General features: G+C 33.1%; 1 protein-coding gene across 1 annotated transcript in view; it reads right to left on the reverse strand.

The window, feature by feature from the left end:
• Positions 1-7,942, reverse strand: part of LOC138308066 (uncharacterized) — a 38,342-nt gene extending 30,400 nt beyond the window's left edge. Inside the window, exon 1 of the mRNA XM_069249016.1 lies at positions 7,804-7,942. The gene's annotated coding sequence lies outside the window, so the exon portion shown is untranslated. The remainder of the gene's footprint in view (positions 1-7,803) is intronic.
• Between the last annotated feature and the right edge of the window lie 876 nt (positions 7,943-8,818).

An 8,818-nucleotide genomic window follows, 5' to 3' on the forward strand; every position in this document is an offset into this window, starting at 1 on the left:
ACTGGACTATTAAAACAGTATAGAACCCCTCGGCTACAGACAAAGTACTGTGGTACACATTTCTCTTAATTAATTACTTTTCTTCAACTCAATCATCTTTTTCTCCAGAGCACAAAAAAGAACAAGAAACAACAGAAAAGGAAAGTAACATACATGTAGGCCTATATGTTTTCTGGAAATATATATGATGTGTTAATTCTCACAGCATAGGCCTACATGAATGTGAAGAATTAAATATTATCAATGTTTGAGAGAATTTCCTAGTTGTAATTCTATAGCAGCTACATGGAATGTACGTTTACATATATACATTGTACGATACATATACATCATAAAAGTTTCTTTCCTTCCAGCTGGACATTCATGTCATCTCTCTCCAGAACTCAAATATTGTTTACAAAAAAAACAACCAACGAAAGACATAGATAATTTAATTAAATCTCTGCAAAAAAACTACACGAATAATTGAACACATATATTGTACTTGTAAAATATCTATGTATGAGCTAATTTATTTTCACATCTTTGACAGCTACATGCATGGACGTTCTATGGAACGTTTTCGTGTGGTTTTAAATGGGAAATTATGTTACGATTATTTGTATTTAACCTTCATGATTCGGTTGATGTAAAATACGACGAATGCTATGCTGCAATAATTGCCCCTTGCCGGGGCCCCATCTCTGCATCGGCCGAATATTTGTGTCGATTTCCATGTACAAGATACTTTTATCGAAAAATGATTACAAAGCATTGTCATTAATGTAAGAATACTTCATTTGCATCAAATCTATCATCTCAAAACAACAATTTGCATACCGCATTAGTGGTTTATCACACGAAACGAAACCGACACGACTGAGAAACACATGTCCATGTTGACATTTCCACGCAGCCTCGTTTTCAAAGAGTTTGGAGAATTTATATTTAGAACTGTGCTAAATTTTACATGGGGCTTCCCCAAAATTTCAATGGTCAAAACTGGACACCGTAAGCAGAACTTGACCATCATTATGGTATACAATGACTTTTGGAAGGCCAAAGAACGCATTTAGACGGTTTCCTTTGCCCGACTATTCACTTTAACTAGTCCATTTATCAATAGTTTATATCTGGATATTCTAAGCTAAATCAACGTCTAAAGGTCAATACCTAAAACTGGAAAAATTGTTGTTGATCTCCCATTGCAAATTCCAAACAGTGGAAATGAATATCATCACTGATAATTTTTACTAACAATCATCCAAACCACATGTTTTTTGCTTTATGAGTTAATTTTTTCAAAACCCGAGAGTTATGCCAAGAGTTTATACAACATCATTCATAAGATTAATTCAAAGATATTTTTTCCCTACCTTCCTAGAAATAAGGGAACGTAATCGTCATCATATTTGTGCAAAGAACTATTGGAATACTGCTCTATATTTTATAACTTTTTATATTCTTATTCATTTCAAATTCTAAATTGCTAGTATTTCTGACACAAAAGAATAAACATAAATTGATCAATAGAGTTCATCCCTGACGACAGCCTCTTTTCATATTAAAGAAGTTTGAAAGATTCCCACCTTCATATATATAGGAAAATGAATTAGAGTGCAAAACTTTTATCCGTTTACAAATATTAGGACCAAAATTAAAAAGAGAGAGAGAAAGAACCTTGTTAATGAATTTCCAAATAACAGAATCAAAAGCCTTTTCAAAATCTATAATTAAAAGCAACCAGGTATATTAATATCTTCTGCAAATTCCATAATGTCATTAATCAATCTAGTATTTTCACCTATATACCTACCTGCAATGAAACCTGTCTGATCTCTACTAATCAATTTGTCTAGAAAAAATCTCAACCTACACGCAATTGAGCCAGATGTAATTTTATACACAATATTAAGCAATGAGATTGGTCTCCAGTTTTTTCTTTAAAAAACTGTCTAGATTTTATCCCACTTTGGTATACATGTTACAATTCCCTGCCTTTGAGTTATAGATAATCCCCCTTTTATAAAACCATAATTAATAGACCTAACAATGAAGTGTCCTAACTTTTATTTTTAAGTATTAACAGCTTCCTTAATAGAAATGATTCCCTCTAACAACATAGATTCTGTCTGATTTAGTTTTGGAATATTATTATCATCATTTATAAAAGTATCCAGATTAATATCTTCAACATCATTACTGTTACTGGAATATAAATTCTCATCAAATAATCTTACTTCATCTAGAATGTCTTCTTGTTTTGAAATGATTTCTCTACAATTGGAATTATCTTTTAACTATAGTTACGATTTTTCTATACAAAATTGTGGACACCTCCTTTAATAGGATGAAATGAGATGGCAAAGAGTAATATTTCGTTTTCCGTTTATATCCCGAAAATGTTCATCTTTTGTTAAAATAATTATTTAAATCAAAATTTTCCATTCAAAATATGAAAAAAATACTCAGATATAAAGTATACGATCTACTCAAATGATATATGAATAAAAAAATGTAGAAATATTTAACCAATAATGGTTTTTGGCATATTTGTGAAGGTAGTTTTATTGAAAAGGAACAAGAATGTTTCAGGCCTTTTGGGCCTTTTAAAATCACAAAAGGAAAACATAGTCTTATTTTAAAGGGGCAACCTGTATTACTATTGATATGCAATGTTTAAAGAAAATTGGGTCGTGGGCAGTTTCAATGGGATACTTAATATTAGCTTGATCACCATATTTAATTCTAATAGATTAAATTTTCAAATCAATGTCGGGAAACTACAAATAACCTTTTTTTTAAATTTCAGGCCGATGATTAATTTATACGAAACAAAATGTTAACCATTGTTCCAGATAAATTTCAAGCACATTTCTTTTATCTGAACTTTGTGTAACTCGGATATAGTAGCAGATAAAAGAAATGTGCTTGAAATTTATCTGGAACAAAATCCTGAACAAAACAATACTTATACTTGGTGGATAAGTATTGTTTTGTTCAGGATTTTGACTTGGAAACTTTTGGCCTCTTCTGCCGATAAAATGCTACACCCAATACACATCATCTATGACTTTTCAATATAACTTTGGCCCCTGAAACTTTACCATATTTTTCTAATACAACAAATACCCCATTAATAGAAGATTTATTTGATAGAGTTAACTTTGTATCATCCGCATGCTGAAAAACCTTAGTTTTCTCTGCCATTACTTATGGTATTAATAATTCCTTCAATATCATACCTTGTCAAAATCATTAGGTCCTAAAGGTTTCAGCTGTCAAAACGAACAGCATCGCAGAGATTGGGCAATCCCTGCCTTACTGAAATTCAGAAAAAATAGGTAAAGTAATGTAGTTTTATACAAAACTACATACATTATCACGACCTACTATGAGTCCATTGGAAAAAAAAATCCCACTTGATAAAACGCACTTCCAAATCCAAACTTGAAATAAAGTTATTAAAAAAAAGTTTTAAGAATTTAAGATAGAAATGGCTTCCTCCTTATCAAAAGCCTATTTCCTGATCAATTTTTAGTAATATTACCCTCCAATTTATCCACATTCTGCAAGATCGATCACATCACGTATACAAGAACATGTTATTCAGCTACATCCAGCCCAACAAATACAACATGCCTTTGTAAGGGGATTAATGCTTAGTAAACCAATTTTCAACCTATTCGACATAAGTAGTCAACATTGAGAAGACTTATAAGTCTCCAATTTTTAAGCTTATTTCGATTCCCTATATATTTTTAAAAACCAGACCAATAACTCCAATTTTCAAAGGATTCGAAAGTTCCTGTAACGTTGAGCCGTCAGATTGCCAATACATGTACAGTATTTGCGATCATCGGTGTACATTATACGTACATGTCTGTCAAACATCATATATACGTCATTGATACCCATTTTTTTTCATTTAATTGTTCAAGTAAAAATTTAATTTTAGTCACAACAAATTTTCATTAAATAGCAAATATACAGACACGGGAAAATGTAATTATATTATGTATTGCTGGACTCCTCGAGCATAAAGATTTCTATGAAAATGAAATATCAACTTTTCCTGTAACCTGTCGAATATAAGGTGATATCAACATCAGTTATAGTACAGCGATAGTAAGGTCATACTGTTATGCCGTCCACTTTTCGGTTTAAGGCCAAAAACATATGCATAAGACGTGGCAGGTCAGACAGTTTGACATCGATAGTTGCAGCTTACAGATTTATTCCGGTCGCCGCGCGATATGGGATAGTTTTTCATACAACGTGCGCGATTAAAGCCCGATATCCCAGCATTAAACTTAAATTAAACATATTTTAACTGCACCAAGTCCTATAATATGATTGAGCCACTATTACATAAACAATGTATAATTCTTTGAGGTGTTGTATTGTTCCAATGTCAGATGTACCATTAAAGCCCATGGGGCCTCTAGTTTAGAAATTTTTTTTTATAATTGTTCGATTTAATAACCGTAGTTTAACATCTTTTTTGATAAAGGAATTGAGACGACCTGTTTGCCCGTTTGTGTGACGTTTCTACTTGGGTTTGTCACTTATCGTGAAATATCTTGGTTAAGGGACTAGTCATTCAGATGCGCATATATACAGATATATAACTACTATTTGGTAGAGTAAAGCATTACATGAATTCCGAGCGATTAAAAATTGATATAAATTTCTATATACAGTGGTCTGCATGACCATCGACACCTGCTTTAAGAATTGGGTATATAACAAACAAATATTATGTTGCAACCAAACAATCTATGTTGCCGACTATCCTGTAGTCATTGACCACCCCGTGGTTACTGATCGTTTCACTGACTACCGTGTAGTCGTTAACTACCCTGTGGTTACTGGCCTAGTCGTCGACTTTACCGATCGGTGACTCTAAGACAACTGCATTGTTTGCAGACGACTATCCTTTACCGTGTAGTCTGCCTAACCACCTTTGATGGTTACTGGCCTACTAGACACCTGTCCTAGTGACTCCCTACAACATGTGTTGTCGCTGACTACCTATGTAGTCGGTATACACACACCTTGGCTACTTAGCCTTGGCACTAACTTAGCCTTACAACCTTGTGAATGTAGCTAACCTACCACAGGGTCACGAGCCGCTTCCAAACACATCTAAGTATAAACTAAGGTTAATATAATCGTATCTACTCCTCCGTATCCTTCACATGTTGTGAGTGTTGGATAAACCAGGACTGAAATTTGTCGAATTGAAGAATTTTATATTACGTGCCGCCCACGTGATCGTTTCTGGGCAAGCGTGAAATTTAGCATTCAGCGTCAGACATATTTTTTTTTTTTTTTTTTCTACACTCGGATTTTGTCAATACGGGTCTTACAACCGCTTTACTCGCTAGCGTAAACTTGATTAGCCAAGCGTGCAATATACTGAGACTAAAAACAGGAAACCCGGATACACACAATGTTGTAAACAAATTTGCAGCGATCAGTATGGTGTTTATTATTATTCATTACAGTTGTCAGTATAATGTGATGGGGTGAGTTGTACTTTTTGGTATCACCTGCAAATCTAAAATCGGAAAATTTAAATGCATTTACCATATTGAAAGTACATATCTCTCTAGGTCAATACAAAATATACACAAGGCATTATATTACATCTGTTAAATGGATGTGGATATCAATGTACTCTTAATTAACATTAATCTAAATAATTGTCTGAAAATGAATAAGCTACGAACAGTTAATTTAGGTATGATGTTAATAAACAAGATAGTTTTTTTACGTATTTCTGTTATTCGATATTAAACAACATTTGATTGTACTACCAACATTGTATGAACTGTGTTTTTTTAAACAAAGGATTTGATTTTACAAAATATCTGTACAGTATAGTAAATCCATAAATGCCGTCATCAACGACTTTTATTGTTTTGACATTTTAATCATATTATAACAAGCTGCAAACGTAAATGAAGTTCACTTGACAGTTTGGAAATAAAATTAAAAAAACAACATGTTTCATATTGTAATAGATATTTTTATATTAATTTAAATTTCTAGCTGAAAAAGAAACCCTAGCTATTCTATTAGGGCAACGAAATATTGAATGTGGTGCCTCCCCTTCGTGTTAACCTTTGTTTGTATCGATCGGAAATCTGTAAAAAAAAGCTGTAATCCCGGCCGACGCATCTTTGTGTTTTCCCCTGCAGGTAGGACGTAAGAATTGTACCTTCTTAAAATGCGACCAAAATTTGGATATTGACTTTTTTTATCTCGCCTCGCTTGCAATCGCCTCACTTTGGCCTTCAGTTGAGCACTCGCCCCTGTGGGGAAGGCTCTGGCTTATCTTCCCTCGCCGAGGAGTATCCTAAATTAAGTCGCCTTTTACGGTTGCAGACGGTAGAATTTTAACTTTAATTTTACATTTTAACTGTAATTACATTGGTTGGCACCTTGACTTCATCACACATTTTACAATAACTTTGATTTGATTTTTATAACAACAATACCAAGAACGCCTGTGTTATTTAATCCAAACCAATTTTGTGAGAGCAGATATGATATGAGTATTTAATTGTATCTGGTTGCAATGACACACGCGTTTACCGTACATTTTCATGATGTATACATATTTAAATCATGTGAGATATATATATAGAATGGAAACCTACTGAGATATCTATGAAAAATCAGGTATATTGAAAAATATCACTTCTAAACACAAGGGGTATATGGAATCAGATAATTCAGAAACGTTGATTGGTAATCCACGTAAATCAATTTTACCTTAATAATATTGTAACGGTCGCGTGACCGACTATGCCTGTTGCTACTCTGTACTGCAACTACAACTGTAATACGGTCCGTTACCAAGTTCTATCTTGGACCCAGGCACTGTTAAACACAACAAACTAAATACTGCCTACAATATATACAAATAAATGGCTAGTCTACTTGACTCATAATCACATGTTAACAACTATATTCTGATTGCTTTACACCTAGGTAAATACAACAACTGAATCACCTTGAGCACCCTGTTATCTTCAATACCACAGGTCTAAGTAAAGAGGCTGCTTCACTATGACAGTCAGTTCCTCGTATACAAAGTACACATTATCACGACACCTATACCGAGACACCTGTAACTACAATACCGAGTCACCCTTTTTACCCCGGCACCGAGTGCTTTGGCAAACCTTGTCTCATTGTTCAAGTAACACGTCGCCCTGTGTTACTGAACACCGGGTATCAAACTGACACCCCGTTACCCTCTTTACATCATGCTCCCCATTGACAATCATTCTGAACTACTTAACTTAGAATCAGTAAATTATTCGTGGTATACAGAATTTCAATAATTAAATACTTATTTATTTCAACTGTAATCAACTTTTCATTTGCTAATATATCTTTCCTACATGTAACTGTAAAATTAGAAACTATTTACAATATTCCAGACCTGCACATTGATTAGTCATTAATCAATTAAAGAATCATTATGAACTTCCGGAAATCAAGGGGAATAACTCTAATCAAAATATCTTACATTACAATCATTCGCTTCACTATATTAACCTGATTTAATGCACCTTAAAATAAGATCAGGTAAAAATATCGATAACTTCCAACTGCTAAAGTGATATGTCAATCAACACAACTGACTTGCTGGTTTCAATCCCCTCTCACAATTCCACAATTTTTTCGTTGCAGCCAGATACATTGTTATTGTTTGGAGTTTCTTTGTTTGTATATGAAACGTATAATTACTGTAAGCATGTGCCCTTACTCATCATTGATTTTCGAAGTATTAGTAGGATTACTTACTCTGATAGGAATCCTCTTGATCAGCAAATTGTTGCGACTTGCTTCTGCTTCGATTTCAAAACAAAACTCTTACAACAGATCCGTACGAGTGCTGTATACTCGTGTTAAGTTTTATAAGGTAATGTCATGCTCCTGTACGGTACGCTTGAATCAACTATTTGATTTGTATCTGGTATACCTAGATAACAATCGACAGTCATCGTGGTCGCACACACATTGTATTCTTAACTATATGTAGTGATCACTTTACAATGGCGTAAGATACCATTGTCAAAAATTGTATAGACCAGAACATTGACGTCAGTTTGTTTTGTAATCAATATACATACTTTACTGTTTTTGGAAGCATTATACCTAATACGAAGACTGAATCAGAACTGAGAAGCCTGGACTTCTAACGATACATATTAGTTCTACAGATATAAGGCGATTCGAAAAAGGACATTCCAAGAAGTAAGTTTGTAGAGTATTTAGTTTTTGATATTTGCTCTATATTAATTTTATTCATTCTTTTCAGAATATCCTTCGTTAGAGAATTATTTTTTTATAAACTAAGTAGTATTGTAATTAAAACTTTGATCTATCATTTTGGAACACGATTTCGTCCTTCATCTTGGAACTGTCATTCCTGTTCAGAAATAGACATTTGTTTTTCATATATTTCAACTTTTCTCTTTTTCAATTTTATAGTTTATGTTTAATAAGAAGTGCAATATTTCCAATAGTTGATCTACTATTTTTTTCACATATTGTGTTTATTTAGAATTGTTAGATGTTTCATATTTGTATATTGATGAAATGAAACTATTTGGTTTAATCAATCATACAGTTCCGTTTATCATAACAGCTGTAATTTTGTATTTGTTATGAAAATCTAAAAGAGGCTGTATAATAACATTGATGTCGGATGAGGAGAACATTGTTTCATCTTTTGCATTTGTTTGTGCAAACCCTATTGTTTAATTAGTCTCCCACTCCCTCTCTTGTTTCTCGTTATTTAATGCTATTTCAATTT

This window comes from Argopecten irradians, chromosome 14, assembly GCF_041381155.1.
Source record: "Argopecten irradians isolate NY chromosome 14, Ai_NY, whole genome shotgun sequence".
Lineage (NCBI taxonomy): Eukaryota > Metazoa > Mollusca > Bivalvia > Pectinida > Pectinidae > Argopecten > Argopecten irradians.